Below are 22,028 nucleotides of genomic sequence, written 5' to 3'. Positions count from 1 at the left end.
GGTCACCCCTTTGTTGGTGCATCAATGTAATGGATGTCATAAATGATAAAAAAAAGGTCTTTAGAAAGAGAGGGCTTGATTCTCCACTCTGTTACACTAGTTGTACAGGTGTAATTCCAATCACATCAGTGGAGTTACAGCAGTGTAAGTCCTTGTCTACACTGGCATTATTAGGTAGGGTATATGAAGTGACATGCCACACTGAAAAGCAGTCTGCATCCATACTGCAATGTGAGGCTATACATAACAGTGAAAGGCTATGGCAGGGAGACTGTGGGACACTACATTGCTAAAAATAGCAGTGTAGATGTGGAAGGTACTGCTTGGACATGTGGAAAGTAACATAGGGCACTTACCCTAAAGTTTTAGTAAGTCTTTACTCAATTAAGCAATGCATCATCATCTACACTGCTATTTAAACCTATTCTAGGGATGAATGCATAGTTTGCACTTTACATGCTGCTCTAAGTTTAGACATAATGTAAGATTAAGGCCCAGAATTGTTTGCATATCTGGGCTTGTAACTACAAGGGGCAAAACATCATGGGTCCTAAATAAACTGATAAAATAGTATGGAGAATTTTAATGTGTCAATGACACAAAAGTCTCTAAAACTTGTGGGGGGATCATGATGAATAATCAGCTTGACAGGGGCTCCCCATGTGATGATGTGACCAGAAGAGCTAATGCATGAACAGGGGAATGTTGAGGAGGAGTAGAGGTTATGTTATAACTCTGTGGTTGGCACTGGTGTGACCACAGCTGAAATACTGTGCATAGTTCTGGTGTCCACAGTTCAAGAAAGATGGTGAAAAATTGCAGTGTTCAAAGAAGAGCCACAAGAATGATTAAAGGATTGGAAAACATGCCTTATAGTGAGAAACTCAAGGAGCTTGATCTATTTACCTTAGCAAAGAAAAGGTTAAGGAGAGAATTGATCAGTCTTTAAGAACCTACCTAGAGAATAAATATTTGACAAAAGGCTCTTCTAGAGGACAAAAGTATAACAAGATTAAATGGCTGGAAGATTAAGCTATCAAATTCGGCTTGGAAATAAGGTGTAAATTTTTACAGTGATGGTAATTATCCATTGGAACTACTTACTAAGGGTTGTGGTGGACTCTCCATCACTGACAAATTTAAAATCAAGTCTGGATATCTTTCTCAAAGATATGCTCTAGGAATTATTTTGGGAAAATTCTATGCCTGAGTTACACATGAATCAGATCAGATGAACAGAATGGTCCAATGGTCCAGAATCTATGAACCAATAAAGTATGTTTGAGAGAGTAATTTCAGAGGACATTCCTTCTCAGATTATGGCACACTTCAGAACATTATTTATACAAATGGTCTCTGAAAGTATCATTGAATATGTTGTTTTAAGTGCAAGTGAATTTTAGATTATTCTCAGACTTTTATTCACATCCAACATTGAGAACTTTCCTTCTTACTTTTTTTCCACCTATGATTTAGGGCCTCTCAATTTCCCTTCTCTCATGAGATCTTTCCATTCTGATTAATAACTCCTCTGGTACCATAATGAATCTTTCCCTCATCGGTCCTAATTTAAACTATTTTTATTGTTTTCTGCCATGCACGTTAAGTTAGCTTGGAAACTCCCCTGCCGGTTTGTGACCTTGTTCAAGAAGACAGTCTGTTAGTAAATAATCAAGTTCTTTTGCCAGCTGAAATCTGAAAGTGCTGCCCCATGATTGTATGATGAGAAGAGGGGGCAGGAAGAAAGACAGGAAACAAAACTCAAAGACGAGTGAGGTAATATCTTTTATTGGACTAACATCTGCTGGTGAAAGAGAGAAACTTTCAAGCTTACACAGAACTCTTCTTCAGGTCTGTAGGAAACAAAATGGTAATTTGGGATTTACCTTTAAATAACATTTGCTAATGAACTATTCCAAACACATTAGAAACCTGAGGGAATCCTTTCCTTGTCTCAGTGGTTTAGATGTCATTAGTTAACACTTTTCATTTGTTATAATCACTATGGTATTCAAAATATGAGTTCTGTGACTGCTAACAAGAGGGACAAGGTGGGTGAGGTAATAACTTTTATTGGACCAACTTCTGTTGGTTAGAGAGACAAGCTTTTGAGACACACGGAGCTCTTCTTTACCTCACCCACCTTGTCTCTCTAATATCCTGGGACCAACACAGCTACAACTATACTGCTAACAAGCGAGTTAAGGAAAACCTCAAGTCCCACTACTGTGTAGTGCCTAGCAATTTCAGGAAAAGCAAAAACTATATATTTAACCAAAGTATTTTTTTTAAGTATCAGTTTCATAAACCTACTTTTCTATTGCATTGAGCTTCACTATTGGTACAAAAAGTTTTTTGGTTTTATGTATATATGTCAACTAGCAAAGGGCAAAATTCACAAGATTCAAAGGTTGGTGTGGGTCAAACAAACTACCCAAAGTAGGATGCTTTTCCAAATGTACCCATTGTGATACAATATTACAGCTACATATCAGAGCTCACTTAGACTGTATGTACTGTATGCTTAACCAATGGGCTCAAAGTAAACAGCATTAGTATAAAGAGGCAGCAACAATATGATGAGCAAGCACAAGTGTGATCTACATTGAGTGCTGTGGTCATCAGAGCCATCCTGCTGCCAGCAATTAAAAAAAATATATCTATTCAACCAGAAAGGCATCGGTTCTTTAATGCCTGGTGAAGTATTTGAAAAGCATCTGCTTACTCCAGTCACGGCAGTTGAACAAAATGAACCCCTTTTATGTGCAAAGGTGGATTATTAACATACCTCCCAGCAAAGTACAGAAGGAAAATAGACTTCTCCAGGTTCACTCATTCATTCATTAAAAACATTTGTGTTTTTATGTTCTTTTCACTTCTGTCCCTTGAATGCCTCAATTACTCTTGCTTGCCCTTGCGAACAAGTGGTATGAATTTTAACCAGCTGCAATGTAATTAGAGCTTTAAAAAAATACTTGCTGTTGAATCTCCTTTTATTAAGGGAACAGCTCATACCGACGCTGTGTGAAACTCCTGCCTTTGCGGAGCTTGGATGCCATTGCCGTGGACTGAAGCAAACATTTTTATTTTCATTTCCACCTCAGCTGACTTTCCTCTGCATTCCTCTCCCCTAGGTATGCCTGTGCCTCAGTTCTGAGAATAATTAGCAACACCCACTGGTCATAGGAGGGTTGCAGCAACCTAACAGCAGTATCTTGCCAACGCCAGCTGTGCTTCAGTATTTATTTATTAAGATCACAATATTTACACAGGATGAACTTGCTGAGATGGCGTAAGGCTGAATACAATTGCAGCAGCTGAGTTTCAGCTTGATTTTTAAAAGGAAATACAACCCATGCTGGGTAACAGTTCTCTCTCAGAAGACAAAAGGAAAGCCTCTCATTCCACCTCCAAATTATGCTTTTTCTGAGTATTATGTTTATAATCACTGCAAGTGGGAGGGGGCTGTTGCAGACATGCATTGCAGTGCCTATGTGATGAAATTTGCTTGTCCAATAGATTTAATGGGTGAGGCTAGAGATGTCAGAAATGCAGGAGAATGACACAGCAATGAGATAGGGAGGCAGACTTCCCATTTACAGGTTTCAGAGTAACAGCCGTGTTAGTCTGTATTTGCAAAAAGAAAAGGAGTACTTGTGGCACCTTAGAGACTAACCAATTTATTTGAGCATAAGCTTTCGTGAGCTTATACTCAAATAAATTGGTTAGTCTCTAAGGTCCCACAAGTACTCCTTTTCTTTTTCCCATTTAGAGTGTCCGATAACTGAGTTAAGGCCAAAGCTGTGACTGAGCAATCTAGAAGCTGGCTTGTAAATCCTAGTACACTTGAATTACTATATCATCTCATTACCTGTCTTGTCAAGGTTTGCCACTATGGAGTTAAGCAACACGTTTCCTGATAGACGAGGTGGGTGAGGTGATCTACTTTATTGGTGAGAGAGACAAGCTTTTGAGCTTACACAGAGTTCTTCTTCAGGTTCAGGAAAGGTAATCAGTGTCACAGCCAAGTACAAGGTGGGACGCAGTGTTTAGCATAAGTATTTAACACATATATCAAGGGACAATTCAAGGTGAAGTGGCCTGTTAACACCTCTCCAGTCATAGCCAGCAGGCAGGGAAAAAAAGATGGGGTAGGGATTAAGTGGGTTACAGATTGTTGTAATAAACCATAAATCCAGTGTCTCTATTCAGTCCAAGAATTTTAGTGACTAGCAAAGTTATGAATTTAGGCTTCCAAGCTCGTCTTTTGAAGGTGTTGTGCAGGTTTCCTTTGAGGATGGGGACTGAGAAGTCATATATAGAGTGATTGTTTGGTGCAAATTGTTCACCCAAGGGCAATGTGGTGTTTTTGTCTTTCATCATTTTTCTTTGTGACACTTTAGAGACTAACCAATTTCTTTGAGCATGAGCTTTCGTGAGCTACAGCTCACTTCATCGGATGCATCGGTATGCATCCGATGAAGTGAGCTGTAGCTCACGAAAGCTCATGCTCAAATAAATTGGTTAGTCTCTAAGGTGCCACAAGTACTCCTTTTCTTTTTGCGAATACAGACTAACACGGCTGTTACTCTGAAACTTTTCTTTGTGAGTTCATTTGATAGCATTGCAATTGTCTTGTTTCACCCACATAGTTGTTATTGGGACATTTAGTACACTGGATGAAGTACAATACCTGTTGTGATAGGCATGTGTAGGACCCATGGATCTTCAAAGGTCTGTGTGACTGAAAGAACCTTTGTATTCATACCCTACACACTATTGTAATAATCTTTGTACAAAATATGCCTTGTGAGGTATCATTTGAAAACTAATATCTCACTAGTCAATAATATCAAGGTGAAATGTATGTAGCAACATTATATGTAAAATTATGAAATCCCCCTCTATGATTTATTAGCACATGTGCAAAACCACACAGCCCTGTCAAAGCAGAAGTTATTCATAGATTCATAGATATTAAGGTCAGAAAGGACCATTATGATCATCTAGTCTGACCTCCTGCACAACGCAGGCCACAGAATCTCACCCACCCACTCCTGAGAAAAACCTCTCACCTATGTCTGAGCCATTGAAGTCCTCAAATCATGGTTTAAAGACTTCAAGGGCCCTACCAAATTTACAGCCATGAAAAATGTGCCACAGACTGTAAAATCTTGTCTCCCCTGTGAAATCTGGCTATTGTAGAGGGGTCTCAATATTACCATCCTTACTTTTGTGCTGCCTTCAGAGCTGGATGGTTGGAGAGCAGCAGCTGCTGGCCAGGCACTTAGCTCTGAAGACAGTGCTGCTGCCAGCAGCAGTGCAGAAGTGAGGGTGGCATGCAGTGTTCTCTCTAATTTTTTACATCCCCGTGAGGAATTAATTTTGTTACGTGCACCAGTATGGAGGTGATATGTGACACACTGTCTTCATATTGGTGCACATAACAAAATTAATGTGGTGGGGGTGGGGCCGAGGAGTTTGGAGTGTAGGAGGGGGCTCAGGGCTTGGGCAGAGGGTTGGGGTGTGGGGGGATGAAGGCTCTGGCTGGGGGGTGTGGGCTCTGGGATGGGGATGAGGGGTTTGGGGTGCAGGAGGGGGCTTAGGGCTGGGGCAGACGGTTCAGGTGCAGGGGGATACGGGCTCAGGGATGAGGGGTTTGGGGTGCAGGCTACCCCGGGGCTGCGGTGAAGAGAAAGGACTGTCCACCGGCACTCTCTCGCCACAGTAGCTCGGGGCTGGGGGAGAGGCTCCCCTCCTGAGCTCCTGCACAGGGCTTAATAGGCAGCTGCATGGCTGCACAGCCACGCAGCTTAGAGGGAGCTTAAGTGGCATGGTATTGGGGACAGTCATCACTTTTGGTGCGGTCAGGGCCAGCCTTATGGGTGGGCAACCAGCCCAGGGTGTCATAGTCAGGGGGGTGCTGTGATCACTCCCGGGAGCTGTGATCACTCCCTTTCACACACACAGCCAGTCCAAGGCCTGGAGCCAGGGAGGGGGAGGGGTGCCTGGGACAGGGGCTCCTACCATGTGTCAGGCACTAGCTGCTAGTCCCAGCCAGGCTGGGAAGGGACGGGACTTCCTCTTCCAAGCTGCAGGAAGCTCCATGGCTACTGGCTGGGAGCCCAGCGCAGAAGGCAATGCCGCTGTCAGCAGCAGCACAGAAATGAGGATGGCATGGTATGATACTGCCACCCTTACTTCTATGCTGCCGGCAGCAGTGCTGTCTTCAGAGCTGAGCTCCCAGCCAGCAGCCACCACTCTCCGGCTGCCAAGCTAAAGACAGTATCATCACCAGGAGCAGCACAGATGGAAGGGTGGCATGGTCTGGTATTGCCATTTCTAAATTTCTCTCTTTTACCTGAGTTATCTTAAAATCCCATCTGCTTTTGTTAATAAACTTGTGTTATTATTTTTTATCTAAATCACTACAGTGCTGTATTTAAACTGAACTGTTTGGTAACTCCAGTTAAAGTAGCAATGATTACTACTTTACTACTTGTGATACACACAAACCATGGGGGGGGTGTTGGGGGGGGGGGGAAGAAAACCTGGATTTGTGCTGGAAATGGCCCACCTTGATTATCATACACATTGTAAGGAGAGTGATCACTTTACATAAGCTATTACCAGCAGGAGAGTGGGGTGGGGGGGAGAGAAAACCTTTTGTAGTGATAATCACCCATTTTTTTCATGGTTTGTGTGTGTAAAAACGTCTTCTGTACTTTCCACGGTATGCATCCGATGAAGTGAGCTGTAGCTCACGAAAGCTTATGCTCAGATAAATTGGTTAGTCTCTAAGGTGCCACAAGTCCTCCAGATCTTAATATCTGAATTGTCCAAGAGAGGGCTGAACACAGCAGATCAGATTTTGGGGGGAAAATTGCTACTGGGAGCATGTTGGAGTCACCCTGCAAGTAGCAACCAAGGCTGGTGGAAGCCAGTATGTGACTGGTGTGTTGCTGACAGGTTGCTGGGGTCAGAGATGCTGGAGCAGGTCTGGCTGCAGCTATATGCAGACACTCAGGGTGTGATCTTCCTGCTGGCAGGCTGCTTGTGAGTAGTCCAGGTTGGGAGCTCCAAAAGCAAAGCATGATGAGGCACCAAAGGTTGTGGGGCAGGTAGTGACACAATGCCTCACTGATCTGGATTGCATTCCAGAAAGTGTGAATGTGTTGTCGGGGGGGGGGGGGGCGGTCGATCATCATAGCAGTGGAGGTATGTCTACAGGTTTTTCATCTATTGCTCTGGCAGTGGGTTAAATGAGACAATCACTATGTTCTCAGATGAGCTTGCCGAGAAAAATGATAAAAGACAAGAACACCCTATCACCTATTTGTGAACACTTTTCAAACAGAGCGATCACTCTGTATCTGACCTTTCAGTCCTCATCCCCAAAGGAAGCCTGCGCACCTTCAAAAGACGAGCCTGAGAACTTAAATTAATAACTTTTCTAGACACTGAAAATCATGGACTGAATAGAGACACTGGATTTGTGGCTCATTACCGCAATATAACACACTTAACCCACAACCCCCACTTTTATTTTTCCTCTCTGCTATGACTGGAGAGGTGTTAATGGGCCACTTCACCTTGAATGGTCCCTTGAAATGTGTTAATTTATGCTAAGCAATCTGCTCCACTTTGTATTTCGCTGTGACACTCTGAGTCTGAGTCTCCCAGACCTGAAGAAGAGCTCTGTATAAGCTCGAAAGCTTGTCTCTCTCACCAACAGAAGTTAGTCCAATACATGATATTACCTCACCTGCCTTATCTCTCTAATAGCCTGGCTACAGACCAACCATGGCTACAACAATGCTGCGTACAATAGTATGTCCTGATGTGCATCTATTCAGCAAGTCAGTAGCTTTCTAAATCATCTGGAAAGAGTGGCTAGGCAATCTCAAGATTATACCTGCCTCACTAAGAGTTCTATATAGGATGAATTGAGTAGGTCTATAACCCAAGGACTAGATTCTACCTTTAAGGAATCACTGTGAGTAAGGTACATTTCATAGGGATGCTACTCAGAGGATGCATCAGGTGGCAATGTTGTACCCCTAGTTACAGACATTCATAGAATACAACCCCTGTGCATCCAGCCAAGTCTGCGTTCAGTGACCAGGATGGAGTAGCTCTGGCTGACTACTCCCATTCCTCTCTTCCAACTTGTTCCTGTGAATGGAGGAGTTAGCACTCAGGGGCAACCCTTCAATGCTTAGATTCATATTTCAGGAATCCCAAATGAAGCCCCTAGAGTCAAGGCACAATCTTGTCCTAAACCTTCCCATAGGTAACACAGAAATCCTCCTACATGAAAATTGAGTCCAAAGCACTCTTTAGCTGCAAAATTTCAAACACAGTACACATCCTGACATGAAGCTTTTTGCAATTTTTTATTTTAATTAAAAACAAATACCCTTAATAAAAGAGGCACTGAATTTGTTTTGCAAGGAGTGCACACCTCAGACAAGGAAGCCCAGGTATTTAGTAGAGTTCGTTGAGAAACAGGAAAGTGATTTTGTGAAAAAATTCAATTTTTTTTGTGAAACCTCATCAAATTTGTCCATTTTTGTGAAAAATGTCATGCCTTTAAAAATTGTTCAAAGTTTTTTTTTTAAAGCAAAATAACTCCTGAAATGGTTATTGTAAACTTTGATTAATGAATACCCTGGAATTTTCAACTGTTTCAATAAGATTTTTGAGAAAAAGTTTAAAGGAAAAGGGAAAAAATCCATGAAAAATTTTGAAAAACAAGTCGTTCATCTTCAAGCACTTTGAAACAAAGAAAGGTTGAAAATTTGGAAATTGCAAACTTCATTTTACCACCTGTACTGAGATTATTAATCCAAATTCTGCACTAAGATTCTTAATTTTGACATGGCCTTTACTGTCATGATCATCACAGTAGTATCTGAGCCTCAGAAACACTAGTACATGTATCTTCATAACATGCCTGTCAGATAGAAAAGCATTATTATCCCAATGTTAGCGATGAAGAACAAACGCAGACTAAGACAAGATACTAAATGCCTTCCAAGGCTGCCGAATTTCTGAGGCCTGTAGATAAATGATCTCTGTGGAGGACCTTTTGGGTGGTTCTACTTCAAATTATTCTAGATTATAGAATTTACTTCTGTTATTTGCAAATATTTTGCAAGGCCACTGCAATTCCTTTATATATATTTATTTTTCTTAAAAACGAAAAATTAGATACAAAGAAAAACTACATTAGGAGAATATTAAGGCCACACAGTTAAACAATGAGAACTCAGGAAGTGCCAAAGTTAAAGTTGCATGTGTAAACTTAACTCTGTCTGTCTGTGCATACACGTTACAATACAATGTTCAATGCTGTTGTCATGTACTGTTGCTGAAACACAGAGTTTTTTTTTCCTACGGCTTTTAGATACACATGTACACCTTGTACCATTGTGCACTACTCTATGGATGACTGAAAAAATGGAAGTCTTTGGAAGTGATTTATATGAAAAAGTACACAGTAAATAGTACCTTCAGAACACACCGCAGATTAAGAGCCCAATCTCATTAACACTTAGGTTAAAATGTGAAAAAGCTGTGAGATGATCTTTTTGTGTATTAATGTAGGAAAAATAGTATATGACCATATTATAAAAGACTAAGGGCTGGTCTATAGGACAATTTAGTGCCTGGCAAGCTGGGATATGAATCTACAGCAAGCCAGCCTGCTGTGTGGACCCTGCTACAGCACACTAAAGTTCTGCAGTACACTTTGATCTACTGTTGTTTGAAACAGCAGTGTGTCAAAGTGCACTGCAGAACTTTTAGTGCATGGCCCCGAGTCCACATGACCAGTGAGTGCCTGTCAGGCTAGTGCTCTGGAGGATTACACTCTAGCTTGCTGCACACTAAAAGTATGTCTACACTGCAATAAAAAACCATGGCTGTCCCATGACTCAGGCTCACGCGGCTCTGGCAAAGGGACTGTTTCATTGCTGTGTAGACTTCTGGGCTCAGGCTGCAACCCAAACTCTGGGACCCTCCCACCTCACAGGGTGCTACAGCCCAGGCTCCACCTTGAGCCTGGAAGTCTACACCGCAATTAAACAGCTCCACAGTCAGCCTGAGTCAGCTGGCATAGGCCAGCTGTGGGTATCTTATTGCAGCATAGACATACCCCAGAATCACCCTGTAGACTTGCTCTAAGACAATATTCATAAAGAGGCATAACTGAAATTGTATATTCAATCTTAACTTCGGTGTTTTCTGACATCTAAGGGTATGTCTACACTACGAAATTCGGTCGAATTTATAGAAGTCGTTTTTTTAGAAATCGTTTTTATATAGTCGAGTGTGTGTGTCCTCACAGAAAATGCTCTAAGTGCATTAAGTGCATTAACTCGGCGGAGTGCTTCCACAGTACCGAGGCAAGCATCGACTTCCGGAGTGTTGCACTGTGGGTAGCTATCCCACAGTTCCCGCAGTCTCCGCTGCCCATTGGAATTCTGGGTTGAGATCCCAATGTCTGATGGGGTTAAAACATTGTCGCGGGTGGTTCTGGGTACATATCGTCAGGCCCCCGTTCCCTCCCTCCCTCCGTGAAAGCAGCAGCAGACAATCGTTTCGCGCCTTTTTTCTTGAGTTACCTGTGCAGACGCCATACCACGGCAAGCATGGAGCCCACTCAGGTAACCGTCACCGTATGTCTCCTGGGTGCTGGCAAACACGGTACTGCATTGCTACACAGCAACAGCAACCCCTTGCCTTGTGGCAGCAGACGGTGCAGTAGGACTGGTAGACGTCATTGTCATGTCTAAGGTGCTCCTGGCCACATCAGCCAGGAGCGCCTGGGCAGATATGGGTGCAGGGACTACATTAGAAGTGACTTGATCAGGTCATTCTCTTTAGTCCTGCAGTCAGTCCTATTGAACCATCTTATGGTGAGCAGGAAGGCGATACGGATTGCTAGCAGTCCTATTGCATCATCTTCTGCCGGGCAGGCAAGAGATGAGGATGGCTAGCAGTCCTACTGCACCTTCTGCTGCCAGCCAAAGATGTAAAAGATAGATGGAGTGGATCAAAACAAGAAATAGACCAGATTTGTTTTGTACTCATTTGCTTCCTCCCCCCGCCCCACCCATTTAGGGGACTCATTCCTCTAAGTCACACTGCAGTCACTCACAGAGAAGGTGCAGCGAGGTAAATCTAGCCATGTATCAATCAGAGGCCAGACCAACCTGCTTGTTCCAATAAGAACAATTACTTAGGTGCACCATTTCTTATTGGAACCCTCCGTGAAGTCCTGCCTGAAATACTCATTGATGTAAAGCCACTCCCTTTGTTGATTTTAATTCCCTGTAAGCCAACCCTGTAAGCCATGTTGTCAGTCGCCCCTCCCTCCGTCAGAGCTAAAGGCAGACAATCATTCCGCGCCTTTTTTCTGTGTGGACGCCATACCAAGGCAAGCATGGAGGCCGCTCAGCTCACTTGGGCAATTAGGAGCACATTAAACACCACACGCATTATCCAGCAGTATATGCAGCACCAGAACCTGGCAGAGTGATACTGGCCGAGGAGGCGATGTCAGCGTGGTCACGTGAGTGATCAGGACATGGACACAGATTTCTCTGAAAGCATGGGCCCTGCCAATGCATGCATCATGGTGCTAATGGGGCAGGTTCATGCTGTGGAAAGCCGATTCTGGGCTCGGGAAACAAGCACAGACTGGTGGGACCGCATAGTGTTGCAGGTCTGGGACGATTCCCAGTGGCTGCGAAACTTTCGCATGCATAAGGGCACTTTCATGGAACTTTGTGACTTGCTTTCCCCTGCCCTGAAGCGCATGAATACCAAGATGAGAGCAGCCCACACAGTTGAGAAGTGAGTGGCGATAGCCCTGTGGAAGCTTGCAAGGCCAGACAGCTACGGGTAAGTTGGGAATCAATTTGGAGTGGGCAAATCTACTGTGGGGCTGCTGTGATGCAAGTAGCCCACGCAATCAAAGATCTGCTGATATCAAGGGTAGTGACCCTGGGAAATGTGAAGGTCATAGTGGATGGCTTTGCTGCAATGGGATTCCCTAACTGTGGTGGGGCCATAGATGGAACCCATATCCCTATCTTGACACAGGAGCACCAAGCCGGAGAGTACATAAACCGCAAAGGGTACTTTTCAATAGTGCTGCAAGCTCTGGTGGATCACAAGGGACGTTTCACCAACATCAGCATGGGATGGCTGGGAAAGGTACATGACGCTGGCATCTTCAGGAACTCTGGTCTCTTTCAAAAGTTGCAGGAAAGGACTTTATTCCCAGACCAGAAAATAACTGTTGGGGATGTTGAAATGCCTATATGTATCCTTGGGGACCCAGCCTACGCCTTAATGCCATGGCTCATGAAGCCGTACACAGGCAGCCTGGACAGTAGTCAGGAGCTGTTCAACTACAGGCTGAGCAAGTGCAGAATGGTGGTAGAATGTGCATTTGGATGTTGAAAGGCGCGCTGGCGCAGTTTACTGACTTGCTTAGACCTCAGCAAAACCAATATTCCCACTGTTATTACTGCTTGCTGTGAGCTCCACAATATCTGTGAGAGTAAGGGGGAGACATTTATGGCAGGGTGGGATGTTGAGGCAAATCGCCTGGCTGCTGGTTACGACAGGCAGACACCAGGGCGGTTAGAAGAGCACAGGAGGGCACGGTATGCAGCAGAGAAGCTTTGAAAACCAGTTTCATGACTGGCCAGGCTACAGTGTGAAAGTTCTGTTTGTTTCTGCTTGATGAAACCCCCCACCCCTTGGTTCACTCTACTTCCATGTAAGCTAACCACCCTCCTCTCCTCCCTTCGATCACCGCTTGCAGAGGTAATAAAGTCATTGTTGCTTCACATTCATGCATTCTTTATTCATTCATCACACAAATAGGGGGATGACTACCAAGGTAGCCCAGGAGGGGTGGTGGAGGAGGGAAGGAAAATGCCACACAGCACTTTAAAAGTTTACAACTTTAAAATTTATTGAATGCCAGCCTTCTGTTTTTTGGGCAATCCTCTGTGGTGGAGTGGCTGGTTGGCTGGAGGCCCCCCCACCGCGTTTTTGGGTGTCTGGGTGAGGAGGCTATGGAACTTGGGGAGGAAGGTGGTTGGTTACACAGGGGCTGTAGTGGCAGTCTGTGCTCCAGCTGTCTTTGCTGCAGCTCAACCATACACTGGAGCATACTGGTTTGATCCTCCAGCAGCCTCAGCATTGAATCCTGCCTCCTCTCATCACGCTGCCACCACAGTTGAGCTTCAGCCCTGTCTTCAGCCTGCCACTACTCTCTTCAGCCCACCACTTACTCTCTTCAGCCCTCCACCTCTCCTCCCGGTCATTTTGTGCTTTCCTGCACTCTGACATTATTTGCCTCCACGCATTCGTCTGTGCTCTGTCAGTGTGGGAGGACAGTGTGAGTTCAGAGAACATTTCACCAAGAGTGCATTTTTTTTCTTTCTAATCTTCGCTAGCCTCTGGGAAAGAGAAGACCCTGTGATCATTGAAACACATGCAGCTGGTGGAGAAAAAAAAGGGACAGCGGTATTTAAAAAGACACATTTTATAAAACAGTGACTACACTCTTTCAGGGTAAACCTTGCTGTTAACATTACATACATAGCACATGTGCTTTCATTACAAGGTCACATTTTCCTCCCCCCACCGCGTGGCTACCCCCTCAACCCTCCCCACTCCCCGTGGCTAACAGCAGGGAACATTTCTGTTCAGCCACAGGCAAACAGCCCAGCAGGAACAGGCACCTCTGAGTGTCCCCTGAAGAAAAGCACCCTATTTCAACCAGGCGACCATGAATCTCCTGAGGATAACACAGAGAGATAAAGAACAGATGTTGTTTGAACGCCAGCAAACATACACTGCAATGCTTTGTTGTATAATGATTCCGGAGTACGTTTTACTGGCCTGGAGTGGTAAAGTGTCCTACCATGGAGGACACAATAAGTCTGCCTTCCCCAGAAACCTTTTGCAAAGGCTTTGGGAGTACATCCAGGAGAGCCGCAAATGCCAGGGCAAATTACTCCTTTCACATGCTTGCTTTTAAACCATGTATAGTATTTTAAAAGGTACACTCACCGGAGGTCCCTTCTCCACCTGCCGGGTCCAGGAGGCAGCGTTGGGTGGGTTCGTGGGGTACTGGCTCCAGGTCCAGGGTGAGAAACAGTTCCTGGCTGTCGGGAAAACCGGTTTCTCCGCTTGCTTGCTGTGAGCTATCTACAACCTCATCATCATCATCATCTTCTTCGTCCCCAAAACCTGCTTCCGTGTTGCCTCCATCTCCATGGAAGGAGTCAAACAACACGGCTGGGGTAGTGCTGGCTGAACCCCCCTAAAATGGCATGCAGCTCATCCTAGAAGTGGCATGTTTGGGGCTCTGACCTGGAGCGGCCGTTGGCCTCTCTGGTTTTCTGGTAGGCTTGCCTCAGCTCCTTCAGTTTCACACAGCACTGCTTCGGGTTCCTGTTATGGCCTCTGTCCTTCATGCCCTGGGAGCTTTTGACAAAGGTTTTGGCATTTCGAAAACTGGAACAGAGTTCTGATAGCATTGATTCCTCTCCCCATACAGTGATCAGATCCCGTACCTCCCGTTCAGTCCATGCTGGAGCTCTTTTGCGATTCTGGGACTCCATCATGGTCACCTCTGCTGATGAGCTCTGCATGGTCACCTCTGCTGATGAGCTCTGCATGGTCACCTGCAGCTTGCCAAACAGGAAATGAGATTCAAAAGTTCGCGGTTCTTTTCCTGGCCAGTGCATCTGAGTTGAGAGTGCTGTCCAGAGCGGTCACAACGGAGCACATAGTACCCCAAATTCGACCCGGCAAGGCCGATTTAAGTGTTAATCCACTTGTCAGGGGTGGAGTAAGGAAATCGATTTTAAGAGCCCATTAAGTCGAAAAAAAGGGCTTCATCGTGTGGATGGGTGCAGGTTTACATCGATTTAACGCTGCTAAATTCGACCTAAAGCCTTTGTGTAGACCAGGGCCAAGTGCTTAACCATGTAACCTTAATGTTCTGTTAATACATTTTTTGTGTGAAATTGAAATGAGATAAGCACCACATGTCATCAAAAGTGCAATGATGCTGTCTCAGCTCCTGTTAACAATGGTTCATCTTTAAGTGACTACTTCAAATGCATATTTAAAGTTACTTAGGATATATTCTTTTTCCAAAGTGGGCAGCTTCTCTGACTTTAATCAGTATTAAGTGATTAGCATTCTTGAAGATGAACGTGAGAAACATTATTTAGTATGGTTCACCTGTCCTCCTGTGCTGTGCTGAGAATGATGTTAGTGCTTATGAGCCTTGTTAAACACTGAGAAGAGAGAGACATTACCATAGATTCAGTTACCATTAGATTTCTTTTAGTTAGTTACCTTATAAATTTCAATTTAATGGCTACTTCACAGGCAATATTGTGTACATACTCTCTGTCTCTGTCTCTCTCTGCATTAAGTAAACATTAAGTTTGTGATTTTTATTGAGGCTGTGTCAGGAGATTCAGAGTTAAGTCTCCACACAAACTGGCAGGTGGCTGGTTGGCTCAGGGCTCAGAAGCCCTGGGATATTGTGTCTTTCACAGCTAGATTCGGATTACAAAATCTGGCCCACGTTGCTATCAGCCACAAGCAGTTACATTTAGACCTTGTTTTCTTGTATGTATGAAATTAGTTGCTTTTAGATCATTTCTTTATGCTCAAGTGTCAACATCACAACAACAAATATCTCCAGCGAATATCATTAAAGTAGTAGGTTGTTAGCAGCCTCAATATAGAAGCCAAATATTGGGCTGGACCACTACATTTTCTTTCCCCCCACTTCTAGTCAGAGTTCAGGCACACAGGTGGGGCACACTATGGAAGCTGGGATATTTTTTATTTAATGAGAGAATGTGTTATGATTGCTGTTGAGGGCCCCACACACTTTCTAGAGGGGGAAGGGGTGCCTTTATAAATGAAATTTCATATATTTTATTTCAGTGATGTGGAATGTGATATACCTGTGGTTTGCATTAAAACTTTTGAAAGAGACAAAGTTGGTGAGGTAATATCTTTTATTGGACTTCTGTGTGTGAGAGAAAAGCTTTTGAATTTACATAGAGCTCGTCTTCCGGGTCTGGGAAATGTACTCAGTGTGTCATAGCTAAATACAAGTAGTTAATATATGTTTCCAGGGACCATTTCAGGTGAAGTGGCCCATTAACACAGGAGAGAAAGGGGGAAAAAAGGCAAGGGGAGAGGGCTGTTAATGGGTCATAGATTGTTGAAATAAACCATAAATCCAGTGTCTCTAATCAGTCCACAATTTTCGGTGTCTAGCCAAGTTATGAATTTAAGCTCCCAGACTCATCTTTTGAAGGTGTTGTCCAGGTTTTCTTTGGGGATGAGGACTGAGAGGTCAGATGTGGAGTGATGGCTTTGTGAAAAGTGTTCACCCACAAGTGATATGGTGCTTTTGTCTTTTATCATTTTTCTGTCGGAGTTCATTCGAGAGCGTAGCTAGCGATTGTCTCGTTTCACCCACACTGTTGTTATTGGAGCACGCAGTGCACTGGATGAAGTACACTGCATGTTGTGAAAGACATATGGAGGACTCAAGAACCTTCAAATGTGTGTTGTGGAGGGTGTTGATCATTGGAGCAGTGGAAATATCTCTACAGATTTTGCATCTGTTGTTCTGGCAGTGGGCAAAACAAGACAACCACTATGCTCACGAATGAATAAGCTATCCACTTTGAGCAGCAATGTACAAACCATTACAATGGAATAATTATTCAAAAAAGGGAAATGGGAGAATTCAAGTAGAAAGCAAACATTTAAAAATGTTAAATGATAATACATGATGTGACCATTCAGGAACCTGCAACCCAGTACATCGTGTTCACTATGGTATTTCCATATATTCATTACTTCAAGTCATTTTAAAACTGTATTTCTTCACACATGGCAAACCATCCATTCCTCATTCAGGACTAAATAGAATGTATTCAGTCTGCAGTTGTTGTTGTTGGTGGTGGTGTTTTAAAGCTTCTTGTGACCTATCTGTGTACAAATAAAACATCTGGGCAATTTCCTTAACATTTATGGTGGATTATCTATGAATGTAAATAGTTATGATTCTATAGGATATACTTAATGCATACTGTGTTGAGTACATATAATGACAAGTTTCAGAGTAACAGCCGTGTTAGTCTGTATTCGCAAAAAAGAAAAGGAGGACTTGTGGCACCTTAGAGACTAACCAATGTATTTGAGCATGAGCTTTCGTGAGCTACAGCTCACTTCATCCGATGAAGTGAGCTGTAGCTCACGAAAGCTCATGCTCAAATACATTGGTTAGTCTCTAAGGTGTCACAAGTACTCCTTTTCTTTTTGAGTACATATAGTTTACTAAATTCATTTAAATGACTCATCATCTATATTCTGTCATAACCACAGCAGCACACAGTACTACAGGATGTTACTTATGTGTGTCTCCAGTTCAGAAAAACAGGGTATGATATTGTATTAATTGTGAAAGCATGTGATCATGTTTTTAACCACATTACAATGGAAAAAGATTTTCCTTAAACTTAAAAGATGCGCATATCTTGAGATAGACCCTGAGCCTGAAAAGTTTACTCCTAAAATGTGGAAGTTTCAGAATATTGTGAACAACTGAAAAGGAGAGAGAGAATGGAAACCATTACACAACCTTAATTATACAGTGGTTGGTATGACTTCTGTAATAGTGCTCCTATCACACTATCTGACAGAGAATTAAAAAATAGTAAACTGTAAACAATAAGGCTACACATCAGGGAGTTCTGAGACATTGTGTAAAACGAGTGGTTTAATGGCATAAGAATGCTGAGATGTTTGGCTAGCCTTAGTCAATGTTTTCCAATAGGATGTATGTATTTTCAGGTTGTCATAACATTGGTAATATAAACTGTAATTTTATATCACACAAAATATTTCTCTTCTCAGTTGCATGTTTGTTTTTACAAGATTCTCTTATGCTGGATGATCTTCTAGATCTTAATAAGGATTCTATAGAAGTTAAAAAACCTCAATAGAAATTACTTCAGAAGCCTAGAAAATTTAAGAAATACTTCAATCTCGGCTACTGAATTTTATAGGTTTATTTAAACATTCTATAGAGAGACTAATCAGTCATTCCCTGTAATTCTACAGGAGTTTTTCTAAGGAGAGAAATACATGGGAAAACCAAGTAATCTTCATGGAACCATTATTGCTCTGCATATTGTGTTCCTGATTACAGCTGTGATTCCTGGCTCTAAGGATGCCCTAGGTTTTCTCTTTAAAAAAGTCATATTTCATGGCTCCAATATCACAACCATGCATAGACATCTAGTGACACCATTTCTAGATCTGATTTTTTTCCTACTGTCAGGTAGTGGAGAACAGCAATATGTCGTATGTATTAGGATATGATTACGCTCACTATATTTCAGAGTAATAAATCAGTTTTCAATGTATCTTAACATATAGAATTGCAAATGAATGACAGTTAACTGTAAGAGAAAGGAGAGCTGTATGCAATGGGGTTTTCCATTTCAATGAACTCTGTGAATAGAGATTGACTTGAAAATCAAAAGGGACAGTTTTAGGGCCAACTGATATGGAATGTGTTTTCTTTTATCTTTTTCCCTCAAAGTCTGATGGACAGTTCTTATTCCAGAAAAGAAGGAAGAGAATCATTCTCATGCTTAACCACTGAATAGGAAGAATTATTATTTTGAAAACAGTGATCAATATATTTTTTTAAACCAAGGTTGGAGATGGAATCATGTGGGGAAACAAAATGCAGAAAAAACCTATGGCCTTTCTGAGTAACTGACCAATTATTTTTCAGTCAAGTGGGAAGCCAGACTTCAAGCTTCATGAGTATAGTGAGTTTTCCCATTGACTCAGTGAGCATGAAACCACTGCTTTTTTATTATTCTTGCAGTCTACATTAAATTAATGTACTCTAGAGGATTGTGCTGTTCACATACATAAACTAAGAATGATTACAAAATAGATGGACACCGTCTCATTTTGTGTGGAAAAAAAAAGATTTTTAAAATATCAGAAACGAATATAAATTGGATAACTTTTAAAAGTAATTAAGCATTTCAGTGATGCAGTTAATTTAAAACTTAATAAAGCAATAATTGTAGGATACATATTCATTAAAAACACTTCATGAGTATATTAAATACATGTAAATGTTGTCACATTAGTCAAAAATTACACAAACAATACAAATGTCTTTTTAAATAATAATAAAAAAATCACACATTTAAAACAACCCATACCCAAATCATAACATAAATATGAGAGACCATCATCAATTAATTTGCTCCCATATATTTATGATAGGATCAGAAATGAAATTTATTGAAATCAATACACTGAAAATCTTGATTTATCAGGATTCTAATGATGAATTCCTTTGAGTCATTGAACAATTAGTTAGTTAATGTGCAACAGTCAGTTTTATTAACTTTAGAAACTCCATCACATTAAAAAGAAAAATTCAAGACAGGTAGGCCAGAAATTGGATCCACCATATGCATGGTTTAAGTGAATAACAGTTAACTGCATGGTGCATAAAACTACAAGAGGTCTATAAAAAGTATACAGTTTTGATCTAGCCTCTTAGTCATATGTAACCACTTAGTTTCTCATTATGCCAGTTCCCCATCTCTAACATGCAGATAGTATTTATGTGTATTACAGGAGTCTTATGAGAATAAATCCAGACATATATGGAAGGTTCTCAGATACTGCAAAGATGATTCATTCTCAATGAAGGACAGGTAGGTGGGGGGGGGTCCTTGATTATATGTTGTGAATTCAGAAATAATAATATACAGCATCTATAATAATAATCTGCTTTTATATATCATCTTCTGTCCAACAATCTCAAAATTACTTACAAACAATAATGGTTTAAGTCACATGAAGAAGGAAGTACTATTCCCATTTCACAGAGGATGACTCACACAAGGGTAAGACCTGCATTTTCAAAAGTGGGCTCCTGTAATGAGGCAGTACTTCCTACTGGTCAGTTCAACTGCCAGGCTTTTTAAGAGTTGAAAGGTTTTGATTATAGATACAAAGACCTGGGAGATACTGGGAAAGAGGAAGTGGTCTAGGAGTAAAGAGTGTTTGGGAGGAAATCCCATTGCTCTTTCTTTAGGGGCCCAGGGTCAGGAGCCTTGCAGAGACGGCAGGGCAAAGCTCCCCTCTCACCCAACCAGCTGGGGATGAGCTGAGAGAAGGGGACCAACATAAATGCTGCCTCCTCCCTTATAGCAGGGCAGATACCTGCAGACATTGAAGGGAGTAAGGAGGCTCCTGCAGGGCCCTGATGGACAGACACCAGCAGGAGAAGGCTGCCAAACACTAAAACTGAGGACTGTGTAGGGCCAGCCGGGGATAAGCTAGGTAAGGTCCTACAACCGAACTCCATGAGGAGAGCTAGGGACTTCTGGTAATGAGATGGATAATAATTACTTGAATTACCCAGCTCCAGGAAGAGGACTGAGGCTCCTGCCATAAGAAGACACAGACTGAGAAGTAGCCTTAAAACAATAATTGCTTTAATTACCCAGCTCCAGAAGGAGGGCTGGGGCATCTACCCTAAGGAGAGACATAAAGACTGAGAGTTAGCCCTGAGGGGACAAGAAACAGAGCTTAGAGGGCAGGCTTCAGAGGAACCCTGAAAGACCTTTTTTTATTTAGGACTTTTTGTTAAGGACTCTTTTGCATGACTTTTTCTAATAAAAAAGACCCTACAAGGTTATTATTCAGTTAAGCCTCAAGAATGCCTGAAATGGCATTATTGGCTTCCTGAGAAGAAAAACAGAGGCAGGGCATACCTGCAGCACCCCACAGACTCAGCAGTGGTTGCTACAGGGCAGGCGCAGCTATGACTGTTCCTCAGCCCTAGACTTGGTGCTGACTTTCAGTGGTGTTGAGCCCCAACCAAAGTCAGAAGGGGCTCAGGATCTCAGACAATGACAATTTTTTTTTATTTTTTTCCAAATTGTGTAGTCAATATTTGAAGCCATGTTTAAAAATTTGGCTTCAAATAACATATCCAAAGGTCTGCCATAAATATAAAGGGAAGGGTAACAACCCTTATGTATGCAGTAACATCAAATCCCTCCTGGCCAGAGGTACAGAATCACTTACCTGTAAGGGGTTAATCAGTTCAATTAACCTAGTTGGCACCTGACCAGGAGGACCAATGGGGAAAGAAGATTTTGTTTGTGCTCTTTTTTTTGTTCCCTCTTGGGACAAAGAGAGAGAGAGACAAAGCAGGTAACCCAGCTCCTACTGAAATGATACACCTAAAATTAAAGAAATTGTAAGTAATAACAAGGAAATGCATTAGATTATCTTTTGCTTTAGCTTGTGAATTTTCCCTATGCTAAAAGGGAGGTTTATTCCTGTTTTTTGTAACTTTGAGCCTGGAGGGGAATCCTCTATGTTTTAAATCTTTTTATTACCCTGTAAAATTACCTTCAATTCTGATTTTACAGAGGTGTTTCTTTTACTTTTTTCTTTATAATAAAGTTCTTTTAAGAACCTGATTGGTTTTTAGTGTCCTAAAACCCCAAGAGTCTGGTCTGTGCTCACTTTGTTAACCTATTGGTTGGCATATTATTTTCAAGCCTCCCCAGGAAAGGGGGTGAAGGGGCTTGGGGGGATATTTTGGGGAAGTAGGAACTCCAAGTGGTCCTTTTCCTGAATCTTTGTCTAAATCACTTGGTGGTGGCAGCAATACCGTCCAAGGAAAAGGAAAGGATTTGTGCCTTGGGGAAGTTTTTAACCTAAGCTGGTAGAAATAAGCTTAGGGGGTCTTTCATGTGGGTCCCCATATATGTACCCCCAGAGTTCAGAGTGGGGAGGGAACCCTGACAAGGTCAGATAACAAATTAGGGGTAAATCTGGGGACAGAATTAAGGTCTTTGGACACCCAGGATTGTTCCTGTTCACAAGGCTGACTT

Source organism: Lepidochelys kempii, chromosome 3, assembly GCF_965140285.1.
Source record: "Lepidochelys kempii isolate rLepKem1 chromosome 3, rLepKem1.hap1, whole genome shotgun sequence".
Lineage (NCBI taxonomy): Eukaryota > Metazoa > Chordata > Testudines > Cheloniidae > Lepidochelys > Lepidochelys kempii.
Note: the sequence above shows the minus strand (reverse complement) of the source record.